The 25,282-nt window shown below is 42.7% G+C and overlaps 1 non-coding gene across 1 annotated transcript; it reads right to left on the reverse strand.

Annotated features, from left to right (window-relative positions):
• Positions 1 to 24,201: 24,201 nt before the first annotated feature.
• On the reverse strand, positions 24,202 to 24,416 carry LOC116081201. The gene has a single exon (XR_004114736.1). It is a non-coding gene; the product is annotated as a small nucleolar RNA U3 (small nucleolar RNA).
• Positions 24,417 to 25,282: the final 866 nt, after the last annotated feature.

The following is a 25,282-nucleotide window of genomic DNA, read 5'->3' on the forward strand; positions in this document are numbered from 1 at the left end:
TGGATGAGAGGGGTGGTTGGGAGAAGCTGGGAGGAGTAGAAGGAGGGAAAATTGTAATCCGGGTGTATTATATGAAAAGAAACCTATTTTTAATAAAAGAAAAATAAAAAGATCAGAGAACTCATGCTGGGTCTATCAACCGCAACATGGGTGACATTTTGAGCCAATGGATTTCCATCATGGAGGATGGTCTGCATCACCAGGAAGCCATGGAGTCCTGTTCTCTGCCATTCTAACAGTCAAAGGTGACTCCAGGCTTCCCTAGGCTTTCCTTGGGGATCAGCTTTAATCCCTTATTGAAAACCAGTGACTAAAAGTATGTAAAGTGATTAAAAATAAGAAAGAACACACGTTACACAAAGAAGATGGTGAAGGGAGGTTAATGTTTACCAACAACCCAAGAGAGCTCTCTGTGGGTTAATAAGCTCAGGCCCACTTTCAGATTTATAGGGTAGGAAATCAGATTAATCCAGCAGGATGTATTTTGGCTCTATGCTGTTGTGAAATGCCATATTAAATTAAAGCAAATTCTGTTGCTTTCTTCTGAGTCAAGGGGAGGGAAGAGAGAAAATGAATAACATGTTAAATTGCAGGATATTAATTATACAGAGCTACATATTGGATGTTATGCATCGAAGGAGCTAATTTTCTCCACAATGTTGTTATTATTTGTTGCTTGGGTAGTACCGTTGATATAAACATACCACTTTATAAATACTCCTGTAAAGTTTATTGCTCTTATATGAGCATGCTGTGTAATTATGTATTTACCTTCTAATAAATGACATGAAAAGCACAGCTCACTCTCAGCAAAAGCCACGCGCACGCAATCATCCGACTTTCTAAAAAATCGCTGGGTAGCAACTGAGCTGTGTGGTTCTACAAACAGAGCTGAGATGATCTGAATAAACAAGAAAGTTCTATTTTTGTTATTTTTTTCCAGCTTTAAAGAAATAGGCCAGTCTTTCTCAGAAAGTTTCACACTCTGGGGTAGTTTTTGGAGGAGGGGTATTTTGAGTTTTCTTTTTTCTCTTTGTTCCTCTAAGGGTTGATCCATCCCTGTCAAGTCTGTAAAGCATGCTATGTGTGGGTGGAGGGACAAACCACATAGAGTGGTTTCACTGCCACAGTCAGGTCACCTTATACATTGCACGGCAGCTTTTTGCAAAAGGGAAACAGTGCAATGCGAAGGAAACACACACACACACACACACACACACACACACACACACACACACACAACCCACCACCACCACCACCACCAGAAGTCTCAACATGAATGGCATTCTGGATAAAAAGCTGCTTTACTTCTTAGCTCTAGTCACCAAGACAACGAAAGCTCTCCCTGCCCTATGTGAGGGTGGCAGGGAGTAGGGGAGTGAGGGGTAGGGGTGGAGGGCAAGCCTGTCCTTAGCCTAGAAGCTGTTGAATAGCCAGTGATTCACTCTGAGAAACTGGCCTAGATGGCTCCTAACTTAGACCCACTAAAACAAAGTCCCCTGAGGAATCTGATTCAATCACTGTGTGGGTCCAAAATGTTAGCAATCTGGTGGTTTTATTTCTTCAGTTCCTCGATGTCTGTAAAGTTAATACCTAGGTCCCCAGAAACTGTTCTTTAACAATGAATTGCTTATGGGGATAAACACATTTTACATGGCAAATAAATTTTCATTTCAAATTTTCAGGAGCAGGGCTGGCATCCTCAACCGGCACAATGGTGTGACCCTCCATCACTGAGTAAAGAAAGTAGTTCTAAAATGCCAGTTGTGTATCTGAGGGTCCTAGAATCCATGGAGAACTATGAAGCAGGTGAAGTTTTCTATGCTAAAGCAGCTCTTTTGCATATAGTAATGGAAGTTATTGACTTGTGGAAACGAGTGATTTAAAATAAGAGGAAAGAGATCTGACAATGGAACCTCATCAGCCAAGTATTTTTCTAACCAATCTAATGTTAATTTATTTTTTTTCTAAATCTGATCATACCAATGTTTAAGTCTAATGAGAAATTTATTTTAAAAACTCTCTATATACTTCAAACTCAATGCTGTGTGCAAAAATCGCTATTTACATCATAATTTCCTCCATTTCTCTATATAACAGTAGACTATCTTGCACATTTTGGGAATGGTCAGTAATTTTAAACTGCAGAGGAAGGAGAAAGATGGGAAGGGTGGACACATATGTCATTGGGATGCATCTTCTTCCCTCCTTGCTTTAGGTGGAAGGCTGCTGCTGGCTTGGAACTAACTCCCTGCAGTTACTCTAAGGTGGGACCTCACTCAGCTACAAGTCCCAGGTGGATTTCAACAATCTGGAGTAAACACCCTAAGAATTTACCAGAAACCTGATCACCTCAGATCCAAGATGAACTAATTTAACCTGGATAATGTCAAGGAGTGTTCTTGTATGGAAAATGATGTAAAGCAGAGAGTTTACCTGAAGCTGAATATGGGTGACAGTGACCTGGAATCGCAGTACTCAGGAGACAGAGGCAAGACCATCTCAAATTCATTGCCTACCTGGGCTATGTATGGAGGCACACTCTCAAACGTTTACCAAGCAATGCCTTCCATGAGAAACAGAAAGTCATCCTAGTGCATTAAAAACCTGACTAGAAAGAATGGCGTGTGTGCAGCACAGGCATGGATGCCTCATATGAAGAAAACTGCAATTAGGGGCAAGTCATTCCAGAACTGCCAGCTGCCTTTTGATGCTGAGTCTTGCCTTCCTGAAGGTGTTGTATACTTTGCTCTGGCCTGCTCCCCCAATTTCTTTACCCTAAGAGCCTGTTCCACACATGCAGTTCTCTCTGGAGTCCATTTGACACCTTGGTATGAAAGGCCAGGCTTCTTAAAACATATTTGTACAATAACCCTTGCTCTTATGTCATCACAGACAAGTTATCACAGACCTTGCTGGCCTCATCTGTTCTCAGCATGTTGAGATGGATGAATGGGTTATCAGAGTTACACACTTTTGTTAAGTTTGGCCTAAAACTGCTGCCATGGATATTTTAATGGTGTCCTACATATGTTTACACACAGTGAACTGCAACGTAACTTGATATGTAAACAGACTGTAACCTACTCTTGCTACAAGCCTTAAGTCACAAGCAGTCACTTATCTAAAAACTAAATAGAACAGCCTGGAGCTATAATCAACTGGGCTGAGGGTTGTCTCTGAACCCACTTACCCCTTTTGTAGAGGGCTTCCTTATCTCTGGACATAAATGCAATCTGCTCTTTGTAGAGAAAGGCATTACTTTTTTTTTTTTTTTTTTTTTTTTGATGCAAGACCTCACTGTGTAGCACAGAATGATCTTGAGTTCTCCCACTTTTGTATCTATGCCTTTGAACCATTCTAGGTAGAAACTGCTATGGAAGGAACTAATCAATTAGGAGCAATAAAACTGGATCTTCCGGAATTCTGCTTTTAATACCTCTTGGGATCACATAAATGGTCCTTTCCAGTGTAAGGGATCATGATTCACTGAAGAATGATACCCCAGACTCAAATAGTATACAAAAGCAAGGACTATTTTACTCTGCAGAAGTCCAGCATGCTGGGGTCTATCATTTACCAAGATGGAGATAGTCAAGTGAACTCAGAGGCCCAATTTAAAGCACATTTAGGGAATTTCAAGGAGGGGGTAGGTGACCTTTATTTTAAATTGGTCTTGACATTCTAGAACTAATGTTGGGGTGGTCCCTACCTAGAAACTGTTGCTGGAGAAGTCTGGAACTATTGCTGACCTAGTGCCTTTGCCTCAGGCCAGATGGCAGGGCAGCTTCTGATGGTGGGGCAGTTCATGATTGGTTGCCAGAGGCCTGGGATTTTTCCAGTAACAGAGATCTAGGCCTAGTTTCCTGATCTGCTGATTTGAAGCCTGTCATGGAGTCAGCCCGTCTCAGTCTGCTCAGCAGAATTGTCTGATGAGGATGCTCTGACAATGTAGAGGCAAGATCTCAGTGAGTGCTAAGAGGTCATCCAAATGAGGCTGGGTAGAATGGTCAGTGTGCTCACAGAGTGGTTGTAATCACAAGAAAAGGTGAGGGTCTACTGGGAAGACAAAGAGCTCCAAGCAAAGGAAATGAAATAGGAAGTAATGGAGCCAAGGAAAGCCTATGACACTCCAGGAGCTAAAGGAATGTCAGAGTGGTCCCACTCCAGTGGAAGGTGGGTAGGGTGGGAGATGTCTCAGTTAAGAACAATGAGGATGTTAATGGAACATTCTTTTAGTCATAATGAGATCAGAGAATTAATTAGGAACTAGTGCCTCAGGACCTGATAGTACTTCTAAACATTTACATTTTATTCAGGTGGGGACTTCATGTACAGTAAAGGATTACCTGGCAAAGAACACATGAGTACTGTTCCGTAAATGAGCAACCACAGAGGTCACCATGACTTTGACCTGTGCTATAGTCTGGGACTTTAGCTTGTCCCAGGCTCTCCTTTTATAGACCCTGATGTCCCTTCATGCTTAGCCACCAATGACTTTAATGCCAAGATGTTAATTAATAAGCTTAATGAATTAAAGGATTTAAGCTTAAAGAGAAGAGAAATTGGTAGTGATGACAGGTTTTTGTTTTTGTTTTGGCCTAGATGACATTAATTTATCAGTATAATGTCTTTGTTTCTTTTTAGCCTAACATACTGTTCTCATTTTAAGTCTATATATTCCAAATTATCAATAAGTTGCCAAGAAAGAAAACTAAAACACTGATATTCATCCCATGGGTCTAATTTCATAAATGCAAGCAAAAATTGGAGTAAATTACCTCTGAGCCATTTCTTCTTACTGTGGGCGTTTCACCACATTAAACTCATATGCTATTCAGAAATTGAATACTACTTTTCTAGATAACCCTATATCTCATAGGCAGTTTTCTTATTATTAGAAAGGTTTGCTGATCATCATTTCATGTAAGCAACCATTATTTCTAAGGAATACACACAGTATAGTGGTATCAATTTTGCTGTTATAAGTCACCCATCCATTTGTATATTCTTGCCTTGTCTGTTTTAGAGACTGGGTTCTACTGGCTGGATGGAAATTCACTATGTAGACCAGACTCACTTCAAACTCATAGAGACCCACCTGCCTTTGCTTCCCAAGTGCTGGGCTCAAAAGTGTGTGCCACCATGCTCGCCATTTCCTTGTGGTTTGGATTGTTCCTTTGCTTATTTGAGACATGGCATTTCTACTGAAAAAAAAAAACTGTGTGTTTAATTTACTTATTTCACAATCCCAAATTTCTTTCAAATGGAATTGTATCAATTTATCCTCAAACCTCCTGTTCCACAAACTGAGGATACTGAAGAAGTGAAGGTGATTTGTTACCTACTCTCTGATCCCTAATGCAAACCATGGCCCCAGCCCGTAAAAAAAATAAGATCAAAACAGCCACGGTCTACCATATTTGCATGTGTGTGGGGAGAACTCTACCCCATGGCAAATTTTTACCTTTGGATAGTGTCAGGTCTCACAGCATCTCTGCATTTGAGGAGCTATTTTAAGAATGTTTCAGTAACAGCCCTGGAAGCTAGTGCTCCTCAGGACAGACATGACAGAATATGGGTTTGTCATCTCACCAGCATAGCCAAGACTGTGTTCTTAGAGGTAAAGGCAACAGAGCATTATTAGGTATTCCCTAGTAATATTAGGGGTTTTTGCATCCAATGTTCCTCAACTGATCACTGGCTTGTTGTCCAGCTTCACCATTGGATCTGCTGGCATAAAGTCAGGTAATGAAGCTCCTAGTAAACCCCCAAACCCAGGCAGTAGACTTAGATAGCACCCCTCCTGGGTCTTCAGTTTATAACTCCTGAAAACACTGCTCCTGAACAGCACTGTTTCACAGCAACATAGTGGTTAGTGTTTTATTTATTGTTGAGCTGTGGTAGGATATCGCAGTAGACTCACCTTTGACACCTGCCTTATGGTGTCTCTGAAAGGGAACTGTGTGCCCACAGGCTTCTGGTAGCTGAATACCATAACGTCAGGGGAAATATCTCTGTCTTCCTCCTGAGTTCTCACTGTGATGGTTGAACACATTTTGCATTCTGGAAATGGTTCTTTGTGAGTTTGCTGGAAGACAGAAACCAAACAAGAGCAAGTCAACTCAAGCTGAATTGGTTAGAGCTGAAACCGAGAGTTGTGATACAGACAATGCAGCTATTGGGAAAGCTTTGTGCGTGTACACTGTAATAAAACCACCGGAGAGATGAAATCGTGAGATGATTACTGTTCATAATACTTTCATTTTCCAAGTAATTGCTTGATGACTTCTGGAACTGATCAGCCACTTTCTGCTTGTTTTTTTTTTTTTTTTTTTTTTTAAAAAAATTAAGATTCCTATTTGTAAATTTCGCCAAGATATAAAGGTGATCAAGAGATGTTGACATCAAAATCCAGGGATCTTACAAACACTGGGATAACAGTAAAATATTAAAGCAAATTTTTGGAACTTCCCTTCATTTCAGAAACTATGATCCAAAGGGATTTAAACCATATTTTAGCTTTGTACAGAGCTATGATGGTCCAGTGGTAGAGATTCCAATTTGACCCTTTAGACATGAGATGCAATGTCCATGAGACAATCCAGTCCCATTCTTGTGTTTCCAATTACCATTCCATGGGCAGAGCGACACCCATTTGTTCTTGTCTTTCTGTAGCTGTCTTTATCACTGCAAAGGGAGAGAAGAATAGCTTCTGTGAAGGGGAGGATCACATGGCCTGAGCAGCTTAAAATATTTCCTATCAGGTCTTTCTCAAGCCTTGAAAACCCTTACAGGTCAAGTATTATATTAGCCAATGTTAAGCATTTTGGAATAGAATTTTCCCCAGTTTTTAACTATCTGAATATATTCTAATCCTAGACTCTAAAAACAGTGCTTCCTCATTTTCTTTATAAAAAAATGCGCTGAGGAAGGCCTTGGGAGATGGCCACTTTGGTAAAGCTCTTACATCAAATTAAAGACCTGAGATCAAATCTCCAGAACTTTAGTAAATGTCATGTGGGATCCAATGACTCCAGCCTGGCAGGCAGAGACACAGTATCCATAGAGCAAGCTGACTAGACAGAATAGCCAGACGAGATGCTCTGGGGTTAACTGAGAGACCCTCCCTCAAAGATTAAGATGGTTGGTTGATCCAGGATGACTGAGTATCAATCCATCCTGACCTCCATATGTATACACACACACACACACACACACACACACACACACATACCCATACACTAGCAAGGGCATGTAGAGGTATGTATGGAAACACACAAAGAGAAAGAATCAATTTGAAAGCTGCATTGAAGAGAGGTAGCAGCAGACCAGAAGACCTCTCTATATAGAGAGAAATGCAGGACAGGCTTGTTTATGAAGAGCAACAGGTTTTGGATTTTTGTTTTGCTTTCTTTGTTTGTTGTTTTGAAGGGTATTTTGTTTTGTTTTGTTTTTTGTTTTTTGTTTTTTAAAGCAAACACTGCAATATTACTGTATCAAATCCCTACCAGCATAGTGGAGGAGTGTAAAATATGGTCCAGTTCCCATTCCCTGAGCCAGCATGGTCAAAAATCAGCATATGAGATCCTGTTGTGAGAAGACACAAAGCAGGGCTTTACAACCATGGTCACAGTACAAAAATGCTTGGGAGTCCAAGAAGGTCTTGATGCCAAGTCTCATACAAGAACAATTAGATTAGAGTGCCCAGAACTCCTAAAGATCTGCTGAAGTACCCTAGATGGTCCCACTGTGAGGATGAAATGGCAGCCCCCAGTATGGAGGATGCTGTAGGGAGAGGCAGTTATTTAACTTAGGTGGCCTTTCCTTTCAATGTGTCAGAGGAAATGGGTGCAATGGATTTCTTGGGCCATTTTCATCTGTGATTCCAGGTTCAGTTCAATTTGATTGCATTAATTTCCCCAGCAGAGGACATGTGAGACACTGTGACTACCTTCTGTTTTAGAGCCACTACAGAAGGGGAAGAAAGAAGTGGAAGGATGGGTTTATCATTATGGGGACATGGGGAGAAAGTCTGGCTCTGTATGGCTGCTGGGTGGCCCAGGACCTGAGACTAGTCAGATGTCAGGTTGTCCCTGCAGCCTTCCTGTATGTCCCCAGCTCTGGTGTCCCTATTCCACTTAACAGACAGCAGCTGAGCATATGCTCTCAGCCATGCTGTTGAGAGGGAAGAGGGAGGATGTTTTGGGGAAGAAACAGTGTCGGGACAGATTTGGGCTCGGTCACTTATTACTCCTGAGAGGTGGAGGTCCATTTTTCATGTTAGGCACTAGTTTCTTTGGCCACACCTGGGCCATATGCAAGTTCCATCATGCTGAGGCTTTGCTTACATTGTATGTGAGAAAGATTTAGCAAAGTTCAGGGTACAATGCACATTATTAAATAGAAGTAAACTCTTCATTTTTGTCATAATTACAATTTTTAGGAGTGTATGTGGATAGGGGAGTCGGTGTATCACTGTTTATGTTTCTGTGTGCGTTGTGTGTAATCACAGTTTATGTTTCTGTGTGCGATGTGTGTACTTGAGTGTTGTTACTCACCTTTACATATTATTTGAGATAAGGTTTCTGCTGATGTCAAAACCAGGCTCACTGGCCTTTGAGTTTCTCAAGTCTTCTGTCTCTGCCTCACATGTCCCCTCAGAGCCATTGGGGTTGCTGATGCTTGTATTACTGTTTCTATCTAATTTTTGTGTGTTCTGGTGACCTGAACCAAGGGTCACATACTTATGTAGCAAGTGCTTTTACCTACTGAACTATCTCTCCAACCCTTACAACTATTTTCATTATGGTATTTTGACAATACACAAGAGAATCAAAGGCATGGGCTCTGGATGTCTTTACAATGTTTTGCCAACAAAAGGCACCTCATTGGATTTATGATAATATTGGAAGTTTTTCTTTTTTAATCCGTAAGATGTTGTCTTAGTCTGGTTTATTGCTATGAGAGACACCATGACCAAAGCAACTCTTATAAAAGAAAGCATTTAGTTGGGGTTTGCTTACTGATTCTGTTTTAGACTGTTATCATCATGGTAGGCAACATAGCAGCATACAGAGATGGTACTTACCAGAGAAGTAGCTGGGAGTCCTACATCCTAATCTATAGGCAACAGGAAAATGAAAGCTACAACCTGGTTCTCAAGCAGAGGGTAAGAGACTGGGCCTAGAATGGGCTTTTGAAATTTCAAAGCTCACCCCTAGTGATACCCTAGTCTTTTTAAAGAGTTCCCCTCCCTGGTGAATAAGCACTCAAATATATGAGCCTATAGGGCCATTCTTATTTAATCCACCACATGCCAAATGTATTTTAAAATTTACTATTGCAGGTATTCACAACAAGACCAGAGGGATCTTAAGTAGCAGTGTGCACATATACTCCCAATCCTTGTTCACACCAGAATGCACAGAACCCCACTTGCAAGCCATACTGGTATCACATAGGCATACACTCATAAGCAATGGATGCTATTGTTTTGAGTGGTTTTAAACTCGATATAAGTGGTTTCCCATTGATTGCGTGATAGCAAATCCTACTGTTCATGTTCAAGGTTACACTTTTTTTAATGTATTCATAATAACACACTTGCAAACATAAATCCATCCATTTTTGTCATATTTTACAACTTATAATCATAATTACAAGTTATCCTATCACTCTCACTGGACATCTGGTTCATTTCAATCATACTGTATTCTAGAAAAGGGCATTCTGCCAATAAATAATGGTCATTCACATACACTACCTTGTGCATGAGTTAGGGAGTCTCAGGACACTTGCTTAAGTGTGGCTAATGTATAAGATAAGAGGGTCTTTAACTTCAGATTGTTCTTTTGACTCTTTCTCATCTCCCAGATTTCTAAATGTTGGTGTGTCCTATGTCCCAGTCCACATATGGCTTCTCATCTCTGTCTCTTCTCAGGAACTATTACCTGGGACCCCTCAAGATTAGTCTCTCTATCCTTGACTTGGCCTTTGCAGTCAGTCACAGCAACACTTGGTCACTTGTTATCTCTTTAAAGTTACCCACACATCAGACCAATATCTGCAAAGCCAAGTTTTGCTTCCTACCCCTCCAAACCTTTCCACAGACTCTAGGACCTGAATAACTGGAGATTCCATTCATCTAGCCAATGAGTCTCTTCTATTCCCCTCACTGTTTCCATCAGTTTAGAATTTAGTTTGCTGCATCTATGGAAACATCCATGGGACTTTTTCATAGTTAATGGTATTCCTGATGCTTGGCCATCCTCAGAGCTCTGTAATAATCATCTAACTATTTGAAATCTCTGTCAGGACACAGAGCTCATGAATGGCAGGACATTGCCTCCAATTGAAAGGACTGGTTACTACTCTGTGGGGCTAGCTGTGTTTCTATCAGGGCTGTTCTTCAGTCAGGATTGTCTAGAAGCCTGCAGAAGCCAGAGAGAGGGTGTGAATGAGTGAATAGGCTGAGGGTGGAGGTGAGCACACACGAAATCTGTGTGAGTGGCTGTGACCCCGTGGAAACCAACTTCCAGTGCTCCAGATCACTTGGCATTCATCCAGAGAGACTGAAAAAATATCTGGATTTTAAAATGTAAAATAGTCCAACATAAAGTGGTTTTGATTTGTTCCCATCAAGAAAGGAGGTCTTTCTAGTTCTAAATAAAGTCTCTCCAGGCCAGGTTAGGACCATGAGTTTGGGTTCACTGGCCCAGGTGAATGAGATTGAATTATTTCTGTTTTCTAGATGCATTTAAATTTCTTCAAGTCAGTCTGTGGTGGCTCTGCTGAACTGTGTTGACTACGATACTACCCATGACCACATTATTCTAGAGAAGAGGAGAAGATGGAGGTGAGAATTTAATGCAAGTCCACAGATTCTGGAAGAGGGCAACTATGGAGGCAGACCATGAGCTAGATCAATACAAGAAGCCCCTAAGCGGTGGGAGCTTCAATTAATTTCACCTTCCTACTATCCATCACAACTGAACTCTATCATGTTGTATCTCCTTGACCAGGAGGGTAAAGTCAGATAGATGAGTGACCAGGAAGAGACCACTCACTCAGGAGTCAGGGTAGATGATCAGGACATGGTAGCTCCCTTTTATGTTATATAGCTACACCGTTACACTCTTTAGGGGCCTCTGAGATGAAGAATACCAGGGTCCAGTCCCCACAGCAATTCTCAACAGACAAGTGGGATCAGGGCACATCTCAGGCAAGTGTGCACACAGTGGGTGTGAAGGGGTGAAGGGACAGACTACCTGGCATCAAGCCTGGCTCCATCAGCACCATCCACAGTGGGAAATCCCTGTGCCCTGCCTCCTTGGATGAAAGCAGGGATTAGACCCAACTAGTATTGAGGGGAGTTTGTGAAATTAAGGCACCTGGCATTTACTGAACACTTCTTTAAGGCAGGCAAAAGACCACAGAGAAATGTCACAGCTATCCAAAGAGAACACAACTGGACTGCAAGGCTGGACAGCCCAGACTGGCTCTAAATGATGGATAAGAAGATATCTACGGGCAGGGACACTCATGCTATTCACAGAGTTTTCCACACATGGGGTGGAGGTGCACAGATCTCTCTGGGGATACACTGAGATGTCCAAGAAGATGAGTTAGCTCAAATCGTCTGATTGTGGGCAAAATGGCGGCACCTGCCCAGTACACCTCTCATCAAATCTGGCACTGTCTTCTCATTATCTCCAGGATTCCCGCTTCCAGTATTATGGACCCGGGGCTGTGTGTTCCTTACTCTAGAGAGCTGTGAGCCTAATACAGGCAGTGCTAACATAGGCTCTGGGGGTCTGGATTGGAGTTGGGACCTCCAGTCCACACCTGCGTTGACATCACCAGGCCTCACCTGCCGGAGCGGAAGGCCTGAGGAACTTGGGGCGCTGGGGGCGGGGGCCATCTGCTCCAGCCCCACAAATGAGTCCTTCTCCCAGAGAGTGAGAGCCGGTTGATTAAAATGCAGCCCGCTGCCAGAGGGCGAGGCGCGCAGCTGGACAGCAGCTTCTCCCGAGCATTTGCAAAAGCCTCTCTCACAGCTGGAGCGACAGTTGCCCCTGCGCCACTGGCCGGCCATTGTGAATTGCAAAGAGTCCTTCTTTGGGCGGAAGCAGAAGTTCACCCAGCTGTCAAATATTTGAAATGTAAAAAGCCCAGGGCGCTGGGGGAAGGGCGAAGACACAGACCACGTCAGAGGAAATGCAAGCTGCCCAGGGGTGGAGGAAGCCGTGGGCTGAGAGTTCACTTTGAGCAATCAATAAGGCCTTCAGAGTCAGAAGAGTAAGACAGTTCCGGAGAGGGCAGAGCCGCCAGAGGCTCAGGATGGCAAGAGCCAGCAGGGGCTGGAAGACACTCAGATCGCCCCAGTCCCAATGGTGACAGGGCTGCTGAAGGGCAGATGGCATTTCCTGGACCTCACTTTGCTGCTCCCCTTCTACAAATAGGGTGGCTCCTCTGTTAGGATACCTGCTCTGACTTCACATCCTTTACATCGCACTGTGAAGCTGGGACCCAAAGCATCACTCGGGGTGTGAACCCATAGTGCAGCCTCCCTTCCTGTCTCTGGGTACCACTTCCTTCTCTCCTTGGCTTCCCTTATCCTCTGGGCAGTCCTCAAAACAAGCTTGGGGCCTAGATCCCTTTCTTGCTATCACAGGACCAGCATTGACTGGTTTTGCTTCCACTTACAGTTCTTAGCATTTTAAAACTCCATCTTAACTGTGTCAAAAAACATCTTTATGCCATCTGCTAGGAAAGGGTAAAGCTGTCAAACCTGCTAGAGTGCCCAGGTCCAGTGCAGCAGGCTGATGAAGAACCCATGTAGCTATGCTTACATACTCTACTCCAAATTTCTGCTTCCTAAGAGCACCTGAGCAGGCTTTAGGGCAAGCAGGACATCTCTCTTGGGCAGTAGTAGAGGAACTCCTGAGATGTGTCCCCATCGAAGGTAGGTTCTCTTACTGTCACACTTTTGATTGGCTTGTCTGCACTTTGCAGCCTGCTTAGTGGCTTAGACTTGCTTCCATTCCTACACACACACACACACACACACACACACACACACACACACACACACACCAAAAAACAAAAACAAAGCAAGCCTCTTTGCATTTGGAGGTTTTGTTCTCTCTCTCCCTCTCACTCTCTCTCTCTTCTCTCTGTCTCTGTCTGTCTGTCTGTCTGTCTGTCTGTCTGTCTGTCTGTCTGTGTGTGTATGTTTAATCAGGTTTCATTATATAAAAAAAGCAAAAACAAAAAAACAAAAAACAACAACAACAAAAACAAAACAAAACCAATGCATACAGTGTCCCTATTCACAGTCATCATGGTCCACAATATGAGCTGAGTGGAGGTCCTGTCTATCCTCAGCAGTCTCCAGAGAGCTCTGGTTAGCCTGTCTCCATCCTTCTCTGGAGTTGCTACCTGCCACTTCCAGGCTTTACTTAAATCTCATTATGAAAAGTTGGAGTTCAAGAGGAAAGAGGGACTTAGAGAACAGTTACCTATCCCAGAGGAGCTGAAGGCCACATGCTCATCATCGAAGGCCTGCGAAGCAGACCTCCCCTCTCTTGAAATGCTCTTGAGGTCTTTACAACATCTGAACACCCGAGAGGAGCCACACCTGCATTTCCCTTGGGAATGTACCTCATTTTATCAATGAAATTCAAACAGAATGGATGAAATTCATATTGGAGAACAGTCACTTGAAGGCAGAAAGGAGTTAGCATCTTACAGCAGCAGGAATGAATGAATGCTCAGCCCTAGATACGGGGGACTCTGGACAAAGATGGGATGAGGAACACATAGTTCTTGGAGAGTTAGAACCCAGGACCTGGGATGGGGACCTGAGTAGTATCTAAGCCAGAAAAAGGGGTGCATGTAACAGCGGTATGTGGTGGTGCTAGAGTCAGGACTTCTAAGGAGAAAGAATGATGCATTTGACTATAGACAGGGAGACCCTCAGTGCCAAAATACTGTTTCTGAGCAAGTCATTCAGGGAACAATAGTGTGACCTGCCCACAAGAGCATACAAATCCATCTTTTTGTCTCCCCAAGCCTCCCAGTGCCATCATGGACAGAATTAACCAGGGAACCTCAGAGAAGGATTGGAAAGTTTCCTGTCTCTAACCCTCCCAAGAGTCACAAAGCCAAGCGCAGAGGGGGGATTTGGAGCCAAGATTCTGTAGCTTCACTCAGTCACTTGCCTGGTAGTCTCTAATGTCCTCCCTCAGAGTCTAAACATAATAATGGTTCTTGTTCCCATAGTGGGCACAAACTGAGCATCAAGAACTTGCACCCCATTCTGGAATATGACACATGCCCATTTGTGAGAACTTTCCAAAGCACCACGTTATTAATAAACTGGAGACTAGGGAAGGTTTCTATATTATAGAAAATGTCACTTACATGACTGTTTTCCTATTGCCTATGAAACATCATGAAGGCAGCAAAGAGGAAGAGATGTATGATGGACAAATGACTCCAGTGGATTAAAAAAAAAAAAAACAAAACAAAAACAAAAAACCTGAGGGCAGGGGGAGAGAAACCAAGTAGAGTGTGAAGAACTTCTCTGGGAGCTACAGAGAACAGTGGGTGTAGAGAAAGTCAGAGCTGGCTTTTACACAATCAGCCAGCTAGGAAAAAAAAAGCAGTGAGTAAAGGTACCCTGGCTCGGGATGTTGCTACCCATAAAGACTTGGGGTTACAAAGTAAGAGAATGTGTTAGAGACAAACTAGATAGGCAGCAGAAAGTGACGCTTCTCTTCTCAGGTGCTGAGATGCAACCTCTAGATCCCCAGCCAATGGGGACATTCGGGACTCAGGAGGTCATAGTTATTATTGATGCTTTATCGTTTTGTTTCTTTATACATAGAGAGGAAATTTTCAACTCAAGTGGCCAGTTAGCAACCATAGAATATGAATTTGGAAAGCCTGTACTTCTGAGGGCAGGCAGGGAGAATAGCTTCAACAAGATTTTGTATTCAGAGAAATGGGGAATGAAAATCAGGACACAATTATATACATATGCACATATATATGCATATGGTTTATAGTAGACCCTTCCTTCCTGGGTGGGAATTAGAAATACAGGGGAGCTGTGAGAAGATACCAAGACATCATAATTGACAGGTTTATGCTACCAATGGGAATCCCAGGCTAAGTCTCATTGATGAGATGAGAGGATTAGGAGTTGGGCAGAGCTCAGGAGAGGAGCCCAGGGTGTGGGTCCCTTTGGGCCTTTAGTCTGCACTATTCTCCACTCCACAAAGCAAAGCCATACCAAAATGGGTATTTGAGCATAACCACCCATACATTGAACATCTCTCTTATGTATAAATGAAATAAAACTCCCTGGGTGATCAACAAGCTTAGAACTTGTCCTAAAAGAGCAACTATGAGACCCCTCAGAGGGCGCTTTCTACAGAGGACTTACCATCCCCTGCAGCTGAGTTCCTTATTTACAGCCACATAAAATTCATCAATCACCTGAATTTTGTTGCAACACAGTGCCATCTAGTGTCCAGTCTGGCTAACACCAAGCGACTGTTCCCCAGGGAAGTATTGACGCGCCTAGGAATCTAAGCTTCTGGGCTGGACATCAAGAATTTTAGAAGAAAAACTAAGTTTTCTGACCTCCTCTCACTCGCAGCAGGTAGAGAAACTGTGTCTACAGACAGACCAGAGCTCCTGCGCACAAACACACACAAGTTCACATGCTCAAAAGAGTCAAACTCGTGTGGCCCTCAAGTTCCAGTCAGAAGCTGTGCCTGTAAAATAGAGTATTCGTCTTCTTCAGCGGGTGAAAGTCTCCTTTCACAGATTTGCGTTTGCCTAGGGGTTTGGGTCGACTGTAGTGCAATTACAAAGACTTGGATTATTAGCAGCTTGCTTGTTTAATTCATCATTAAAATTTTACATATAAAATAATTATTTTATAAAAAACATTCTGGTTTGAAACTTCAAGACTGCTTACATTCAGAATATGTAAGACAGAAACAAGGCATGTGACCCCAGCCCTCAAACACTGCCACACACGTTGTAGCCTTCCTGGACTTGAAGTTGGAATCATGAGCAGTTCATTAGAGGTTAGGTAATCCCTGATCTTGTCTGGCTGTTTTTACGTATCTGTGATGTCCCCTTAAGTAAGACACTTGAGCTGGGAGCCACACTGAAAGCGAGGCACGAAGCCAGGACTCCCCAGCACGTTTTATCCAGTTACACAGTGAGTGTTTTCTATATCTTCTCCTGTCCACCTTTGCAGCATTACTTTCAGATATGTGCGGCTTTCTGCATCCTATGAATGAGGCAAGTGGGCAAAGAGAAACAGTAGTGAATGTCTAAGTGGCCAGTGTGTGCGTGGCAGTCCTGTGGGGAGACAGGAAAGGGGACAAGGCTCTGAGCCCAGGCAGGCTCTGGGCAGACACAGAAGCTGTTGTGAATGTTGAGGATCCTCTAGGTGACGTGTGTGCCAGCAGATGAACTCTGAACCAGTGCCATGCACCTTCAATGAAGTCCAAGGCAATGCAATTAGGTACATCTGTATGTATGTATGTCTAGCTCTATCTATGTAGATAGTGTCTGTCATCTACCTCTATTATCTGTCACCTATCTATCTTGTCATGTTTTTATTATCTAGCTACTATATCTATTACCTATTGCCTATGTACATATATTGATGTGTAAATATTATATATGGGTTATTTAATATGCATCTATTATATAATCTCTGTCTCTATCCATTATCCTTCTATCAGGTACCTCCCTATAATCTGTTGTTTTTACTATCTATCTATCTATCTATCTATCTATCTATCTATCTATCTATCACCTATTACCTCTCACCTATGTACCTATCATATATATAGTGAAGGATAATATACATTATGTATGGGATATATAATATATACTTATTATATGTGATCTCTGTCGCTATTCATTATCCATCTATAAATCATGTACCTCCCTATTATCTGTTGTTTTATCATTTATTATCTTCCAGCTACCTTTTTCTATCATTTATCTATCATCTATCCATCTTTCTATCCATGTTCCTACCTATCTAGCTATCATCTAATGATCACACATCCTATTATTAAGAAGCCGTAGGTTCAATGACACCAGTATCTAAGATTTCAACACTGTGATTAAGTTTGATGGACTCTAGCATGGAAACAGGAATCCCGAGTGCTGCATGTAAACTCATCACTTCCTGTTTCAGCTCATTGACCACGTGAGCTTTCCAATTTCCCTATGATACATTCTATCTGAAATTAAGATAAAAATACTCCTCCCTAACCCTTTACTACCCTCCATGATAAAATGGCATCACTTGTCAAAGTCCACTCCCACCTCTACCTGTCTTTTCTCCTTCATTGACCTGTGTTAGTAAAACTTATATTGCTTTGACAATCATCATGACCAAAGGCAACATGGACAAGGAAGAATTTTTTTGGCTTATGCTTCCCGGGTCCTAGTTCATCAGTGAGGGAAGTCAGGGAAGGACTCAAGTCAGGGAGCTAGAAGCTGAAACTGAAGCAGAGGCCGTGAAGGAACACTGCTTACCGGCTTTCTCCTTGGGCTCATATTCAGCCCTGCGATGACACTAACTAACTACAGTAGGTTGGACTCCCCTACCCCCACATCAATCATTGATCAAGAAAATGCCTCACAGACATGCCTACAGGCCAATCTGATGGAGATGTCTTCTTAATCAAAGTTTCCGTTTCCTCAGTGGCCCTAGTTTGTGTCAAGTTAAGGAAAATGTTCTTCTCTCTCCATGCCTCTGTTTCAACAACATATACACATGCCATGGTGTCCACACAGTTAGCAAGTCTTCAAACTTAATTCTCAGGAGAGTGACAAGTGTTAAAATTGTTAAGGGACCATTTACTATTATATATACTTAACAAGTATTTTTATTTTTATATAGCACCTTAATAACCAAATGTCTGTTTCATTTCTTCTGTCAAACACCACAGTGATGCTTCCAGAATGTAAACTCTGTCTTGGAAATGCTCCACCTGAATCCTTGAAAACAACACAAGTTCTCTCTGTTCAGTTTTACACTGTGCTTTGCAAAGTTGCTGGGGTCTCCTGAAGCGTGCAGGGAGAGAAGTCTGCAGCAGGCCCAGGCCCAGGCCCAGGCACAGGCCCAGGCCCAGGCCCAGGCCCAGGCCCAGGCACAGGCACAGGCACAGGCACAGACACAGGCACAGGGATCACTTCAGATTAGAGGCTTCATGCTCAGCCCTTTCACCTGTCTGCAGACAGCATCAAAGCTCTTTAGCCTGGCTCACAGAACCCTAAGCAGTTCTCCAGTTTTTCAGTTGTCTCCCCCTCTGCCTGTCTTCCTGCCTTCCTTCCTTCCTTCCTGCCTGCCTGCCTGCCTGCCTGCCTGCCTGCCTGCCTGTATGTATGTATGTATGTCTCTCCTTCTTTCTCTCTCTCTCCTTCCCCGCTCTCTTTTTTCTCTCTTGTTTATGGAGACAAGATCTCTCTACATAACCCTGGTTATACTGAGATTTACTATGTAGACCCAGCTGACCTGGAGTTCACAGAGATCTGTCTGCCTCTTTCTTCTCACATGCCCAGATTAAAGTTGTGCATCACCACACCTGGCTACCCAAACAGTTCTTAATGCTTAGTCTTTACTACTTTGCAGATATCTCTAAGCTCCTTAAAATACAGTTATTGCTGCTTCCCTTGATAGGATCCCAAATACTACTCTTGTTCTCCTCCTCATTTCTCTCCTGCCCTATGTGCCTGCTGTGGCCTACCTCCTGCCTCTACCCTAGTTCCACGTTAGCTCATCCTTTGTAGAACCTGGCACCACACTCTTGGTCATGTTCCTACTGCTTACCAGACAGACCTCAGGAGCAAGAAACCATCTTGTCTAGTGTGCTGCAGGATAAGCTTGCAAAAACCAGCCTTTTAGAGGGCATGTGATGGAGACTGTCTATCCGGACCCTCCCTCTGCATATACCATGTCGAGGTGGAAGGGTGGAAATGTAGAAGTGATAAGAAGGCCTCTTCCTCTCCTTCAGTAGCTCTGCTACAGTTCTCTAGGCCTTTATCCTTGCCATCTAGGAATATGACATAAATTTGGGTGAGGTCTCATTTGATATCACATTCATCCCAGGGACAATCAGAGCTGTCAGTATAAAGGCCATATCCCAGTCAAATTATTATAAATAGGGCTCTTGAATAATTAGGAACACCAATTGAAAGTGCTATAAAAAATGATAATATATCATGTTCTAAAGACAGAGAGTCCAAAGTGGGTAGACACAAAAAGGAGATGCAAAGAATATGGAAAGCATGATATGTCCCCAGCCGTCACTGTGGTGCAGTGACCATTGTCCCTCTGAGTGGCTATGTGGTTTTTACAAAAGCAATGTGGAATGAGACACTCCACATCGGTTATGGGATGGGATGGATACTGATGTTTCGCCTGCTTTGGCCCGTAGCGAGATGCTGTGCTCTGCTCTCAAATGTCTCATCTAATCATCTTCTGGGAGGCCACAAGAATGGTGAGAAAGACCTGGGAGTAATGGACAGTAGAGAAGGACCCTGGCGGTATGAAGCAGCAACAGCTGCAAGACAGCCAAAGCCGGCTCTCTCACAAATTCCATGCCCCACCCCCTAGGAGGAGCCTCCGAGGAGGAGGGGATATGTCTGCTCAAACCCTGTTACAAAGTCAGTCCTCCTTAGCCAGATGGCTTTAGTCTCCTAAAGATTATTGGCTCCTGGGCAATGGCCCGATTTGTGAACATCTGACAGCCTAGAGGGGTTCTCATCTATAGACCACTAACAAGATTAAAGTGCTAATTTAAAAAATGCTTATCTGGGACAGTTAGGCAGCATCAGCCCTGTGTGCCTGGAACTGCAGTTTTGTGTTGTTGATGAACAGAAGCCTTGCATCCTCTTCCACAGCTGTGGATCAGATCAATCACATTAGCTGGGTTTGCAGAAGCAATCACAGGCTCCTCGGAACAGATGCTAAGTAACTGGCTGGGACCTGGCTTTCTCTCTTGCATTCTCTCTGCAAGCTTAATCCTTATTTGCAGGTGGAGATAATGCTCCATAGGTGCTCCTGGCCCTTGTCCTCATCTATAATATGGGGTTCCACCCACGCCATGGAACTTAAGCATTTTGATACAGTCAATCAGCAAGGGGGCAGTGGCTAATTCAAGTGGAGCAACTTCTAATAAAAAAGGTAAAAATTGGCTGTCCTAGAAAAGGCGATGGGGTAGGAATGACACAGCAAGGCTTGCTGTTCTGTCACTAAATTATCTCCATGGGGCAGGCAGACCTGATAAAGAGAATTCTTTTCACACACGCCTCTGCAACATAACCAGAGAACTCAGGATCTCTCCAGGTTGAGGAAGTTCAGACACTAAGGAAAAAGGACCCATGCATGCTGTAAGTATCCTTTGGATAGTGAATCTGCCTGTCTGACTATAGCCTTAGTACCTTGTCCAGGTGACTGTGGGTGCTCCCCACCAGGCACCATGTTTCTACAGGAAATTAATCTTTCCAGGAATCAACATGAGCACCGGGATATTTGATGCTGCATGGTGGTCTGCAGTACTCAGCAGAGCTCACTGCCATGACTCAGTTGCCACTTGTTTCTGCAGACTGAGATGGAGTTTTATATATAGTATACTGTTATATTTTTTTAGTAACACACACATATAGTGTTATACTATATATAATACTATTGTTTTTATATTAGTTTCCCACAGTTTATTTTCTAATGAGATCTGAAAATTGGGAAGTGGAAGGAAGGAGGAAGGGAGGGAGGAGGGGAGGGTGGAAGGAAAGAAGGAAGAACAAATGAGATAGAAAGAATTATCAGAGTATTTGGAAAAATTAAGAAAAAATATCTAAAGGCAACAGACTGAAAGGAACATGCTACTCTATGCACATTATAGAGAGCTAGCAATATAAAGGACAGATACTAAACTCAGTTGAAGAAAGACGAATGCCAGCCAACCAGAAGGCTCATGTGAGATGGAACAGAACATTCTCATGCATGGAGACAAAGAAATGGTGAAACTTGGTTGTGGATTTACATAACACTATCTATGGGATCTGCTGAAATCTTTTTAATATTTTGATTATACTCTTTCTGAAAGAGAGAGGGGCTGGGGGACTGACAGACAAAGATTCTACTCACTAAGCACAAAGCAGAGAGAACAAACTAGAAATAGGGAGGGGCAATGAACCCTCAAAGCCTGCCCCCAGTGAGGCACTTCCTCTAAAGGTTGCGCTTCCTAAAGGTCCCATAACCTCCCCCAAATAGCACTACCAGCTGGGGCCAAGTGTTCAAACACCTGGGCCTAGGGGAGACATTTTTGATTTAAACCACCACAACATCTTAGAGGCTGCCCGTCTCCATAGAGAGCCAGATATTTCTTCTAACTGACCTCTAATGTCCTCATCACGTCAACTCTAGCTCCAAAGATGGCCTCTTGCTATGGACAGCCACAGTTCCAACACAACCAGCTATTAGACTGTAGACACCCAAATAGCTTGTACACTAGAGGTCCCATACTATGTGGGACCTCTCCCAGGACCCTATGAAAACACCCTACAACCATTCTACTCATAACACTACTATTAATTAATGACCTGCCTGGTTTCAAAACAGACTTTTAAAAATCACAGTTTATATTACTACAAATCCTGGTGGAATTTGGCAACATTTTTGTTGCTCTCTCAGAAAAGATAAGTCCTCCTAGAAATCCTTTTCCAAAGTTATGATTTCGGCTTGCTTTATTTGGCTAAGTTTCCTGCAGAAAACAAAAACTGGTCTGAGAACATTTTAATTTCTCACCAGTTCTTAGAGTTGGTTAGTAAAGTGTCTTTGTGGCATTTTCAAACACACTTTGTTCCTACTTGTCCCCTCCCTCACTATATTCTCCACTGCTTTGGTGCCCCCTTCCCCCATTCAATAGCCACCTTCCCTCCTGTGTCACTGGCATTCCATTCTCTTTGCTCCACCTTGTCCCTAAGGCCTCTTTACCTCTCTCATGGTTCACTTGGTAGATTCACCACAGGCACATATACACATGTTTACAAACACAGACACACCTACCACACATGCTCACATGTATGCACACACACATACACATATACCCACATATATACACATAAACATATACACATCTATATTCATATATAGACACTTATTTAAATCCAAGGTCCACATATGAAAGCATAGTATTTGTCTTTCTGAATCTGCTTTATTCTACATAACATAATTTTGATCCCAGTTGTATCTATTTTTCTAAAAAATATCATGATACCCTTTTTCATTATGACTAAATAAACTTTCATCTCCAGACTGGAGAGACAGCTCAATCAGTAAAGTGCTTGTTATGCAAGCATGAAACTTGAGTTCAATCCTCAGAACCTTTATAAAAATTCAGTGTTGGTAATAGAGGCCTTTAATCCCAGATCTGGGGAAGCTGAAGTTCTCTGAAGTTCTCTGGCCAGTCAGACTAACCTAATGGGAAAGCTCTAAGCCAATGGGAGACCCTGTACACAGGTACATGAATATATATACACCTCAATCACATAAACCTACATGATCACACAAACATACATACACATACACACACACATACACATAAACACACACACAAAAGATATTGCTTATGTCTTGCATGCCATATGTTCTTTAACTCAACTATTGTATATAATGCAACAATAAATATATATATATATTAATTAGTATCTCTGTGGTGTGTCAATTTTTTTTTTAAGTCCTCAGGTACACATCCAGGAGATGTATAGCCAGACCATATGACATCTCTAATTTTAGATTTTTGAGGAATCTCCACACTGATTTCCATATCAGTGATTTTCCATATGGTGATATCACCATATTATACTCCCACCAATGGTGAATAAGGGTTCTGTTTTCCATAAGTCACCAGCAGCATCTGCTACCATTTGTTTTCTTAATGACAGGCATGCTGATGGGTGAGGTGACATCTCAAAGGTTTTGTTTTTAATGTTCTGTGACTATATGACTTGATCAGAAAAACATCGCCTCCCTCCCTGCATCTGGCACAACCTCCAGGATCATCCTTTGATAGTATTAAGAAAAAGCACAGGGTTTGAGTAGAGTAGGAGTTGGTCTCTTGAGTGTAGAGCCAGCTGGCCTGGAAGATACACATCCCAGATCTGCTCTGCAAACTTTGATGACAAGTGACTTGGCCTCTTGTGTTATCACTTCATTGGCTGCACATGCTCAGTCATTGTTTTCACCTCCTAATCCCCCTTCCATGGGCTTTGCATGTATTAATCATGTAAAAACAGGCAACAGAATGGTGACTGGCCACAGGCATGCTCTACAAGAATCTGATCATACTATTCACTGCATAAAGAGATTGCTAAGTCTGAACTTAAGATACTATCCGGCATTGAATTATGCTCAATGTGAAGTCCCATTTAGAGCTTCTGTCATCTGTTTGTCACAAAATTTTAGCCTTCATTTTCAATGCTTCTTTTAAAAGGAAATATTGTACTGGAGATGTCTGGTAAAGAGCCCCCACCTCCACCCCCTGTGCCACCCCTGGCAAGGATGAGTTACAAAGGAAAACAGTAGATGGACAAATGCATGGAAATTAAGGATGTCAGGAATAAAATAGGTCACTTTAATCCCAGGTGGGGAATGTGGTGCTACCCTAAAGACATGTCCTTTAGAGTAGTCCTCAAGCTATCGTTCAAACTGGCCTTTTAGCTTCCAAAGCCTGGTGAAAGTCATTACCAAAGAGTGGTAATGACTCTTTGGAGGCTATCGTTCAGCTTGTAAGTTGCCATGGTGCTCTTCATGATCCTCTTGTTGCCAGTGCGTGGCTAGAACACCAGGTCTGGAGCAAGGGATGGGGTAACCATGGGAGTCACCCTAGTCCTCAGGAAGTCTCCAAGGCTGCCCACTACTTGACTTAGCAGTGGGCATCTTCTTGTGGCTGAGATCCTGCCCCTGTCTGTTGGGACACATGATAGAAACCACAGAGTAGGTGGGTCTGTGAGGACAGAGTTAGATTCAGTGTCCCCTCTAGGTCTGAGGGAAGACACATGGGGTTTTAATTTGCATTTCTCCAGTGGGTGAAGGTGTTGGACACGTTTTCAAATACTTATTGTCCATTTGCTTTTCTTTTTTTTTTTTCCACTCAGACTGCGTCCCCTACCTCTAACACTCCCGAGGGAGAGAAGAATGATCATCAATGGCAAGAGGCAGCTGCACTGAAGCAGCACCTGGAGCCGGCTTCATGCTCAGGAGGGGACGCTACGTCTCATCCTTGTGGTTTCGGGTGCTCTACACAGTCAAAGAAACTTCTCTAGTAACGAACTATAGAAATGATACCTGAAAGTATAGTCTTGTCCATTTGCTTTTCTATTTTGGGAAACTGTCTACTCAGCTTATTGGACTATTGATTGATTAATTGGGAGATTTTGGGGGCACTATTTAATTTTTGCAGTTCGTTAGATATTGTAGATATTCTGTCTGGTGTTTAAATAAATTGCTGTTTCTTTTTCTTCTTCCTTGTTGTTTGTTTTTCCTACCCTATAGTTTGTCTCCTGATTTTGGTGATTACCTCCTTTATCATCCAAAGGGATTTTTCAATGTTATGTGATCCAACCCAAGAGGTAATAGCAATGACCAGAGTACAGGGACGACATTTTAGATATAATAGAAGAGTAAAATCTGAGACAGAAGCAGTTAGTTAAGCTATACCTCACTGAAACCTAGTTGTCTATACTCTATGAAATCATTATCCAAAAAAATGAATATCCTGGGCATGATGGCACAGGCCAGTGATAGCTCAGCTACTCTCAGTGCAGAGGCAGAAGGATCACAAGTTTAAGACTTACAACTGTTGAAACAGAGTAAGTGCAACAGTGGTCTGGAAAACTTAGTGAAACCCTGTCTTAAAATAAAAAGCAAAGAATAGAGTTCAGTTGTAATGTTCTTATCTGGCTTCCAGGAGGCCCTATGTCCAACTCCTAACACTGGTAGATAGAGGGAGAGAAAGAGGGAGGGATAGAGAGGGAGGGATAGAGAGAGAATATACAAACCACAAATTTGGGAGAAAATATTTTCAAAATAAATATCTATTAGGATATACTTCTATAAAGAATGAAAAGGGAATATTGGGTCAGGAAGATTTAAGATAGGGTGCCAGAGCTGACAATAGGGAGGGATAAATAACACTAAAGGGCTTTTGAAGAAGATATATAAAAACAT

This window comes from Mastomys coucha, unplaced genomic scaffold (genome assembly GCF_008632895.1).
Source record: "Mastomys coucha isolate ucsf_1 unplaced genomic scaffold, UCSF_Mcou_1 pScaffold6, whole genome shotgun sequence".
NCBI lineage: Eukaryota > Metazoa > Chordata > Mammalia > Rodentia > Muridae > Mastomys > Mastomys coucha.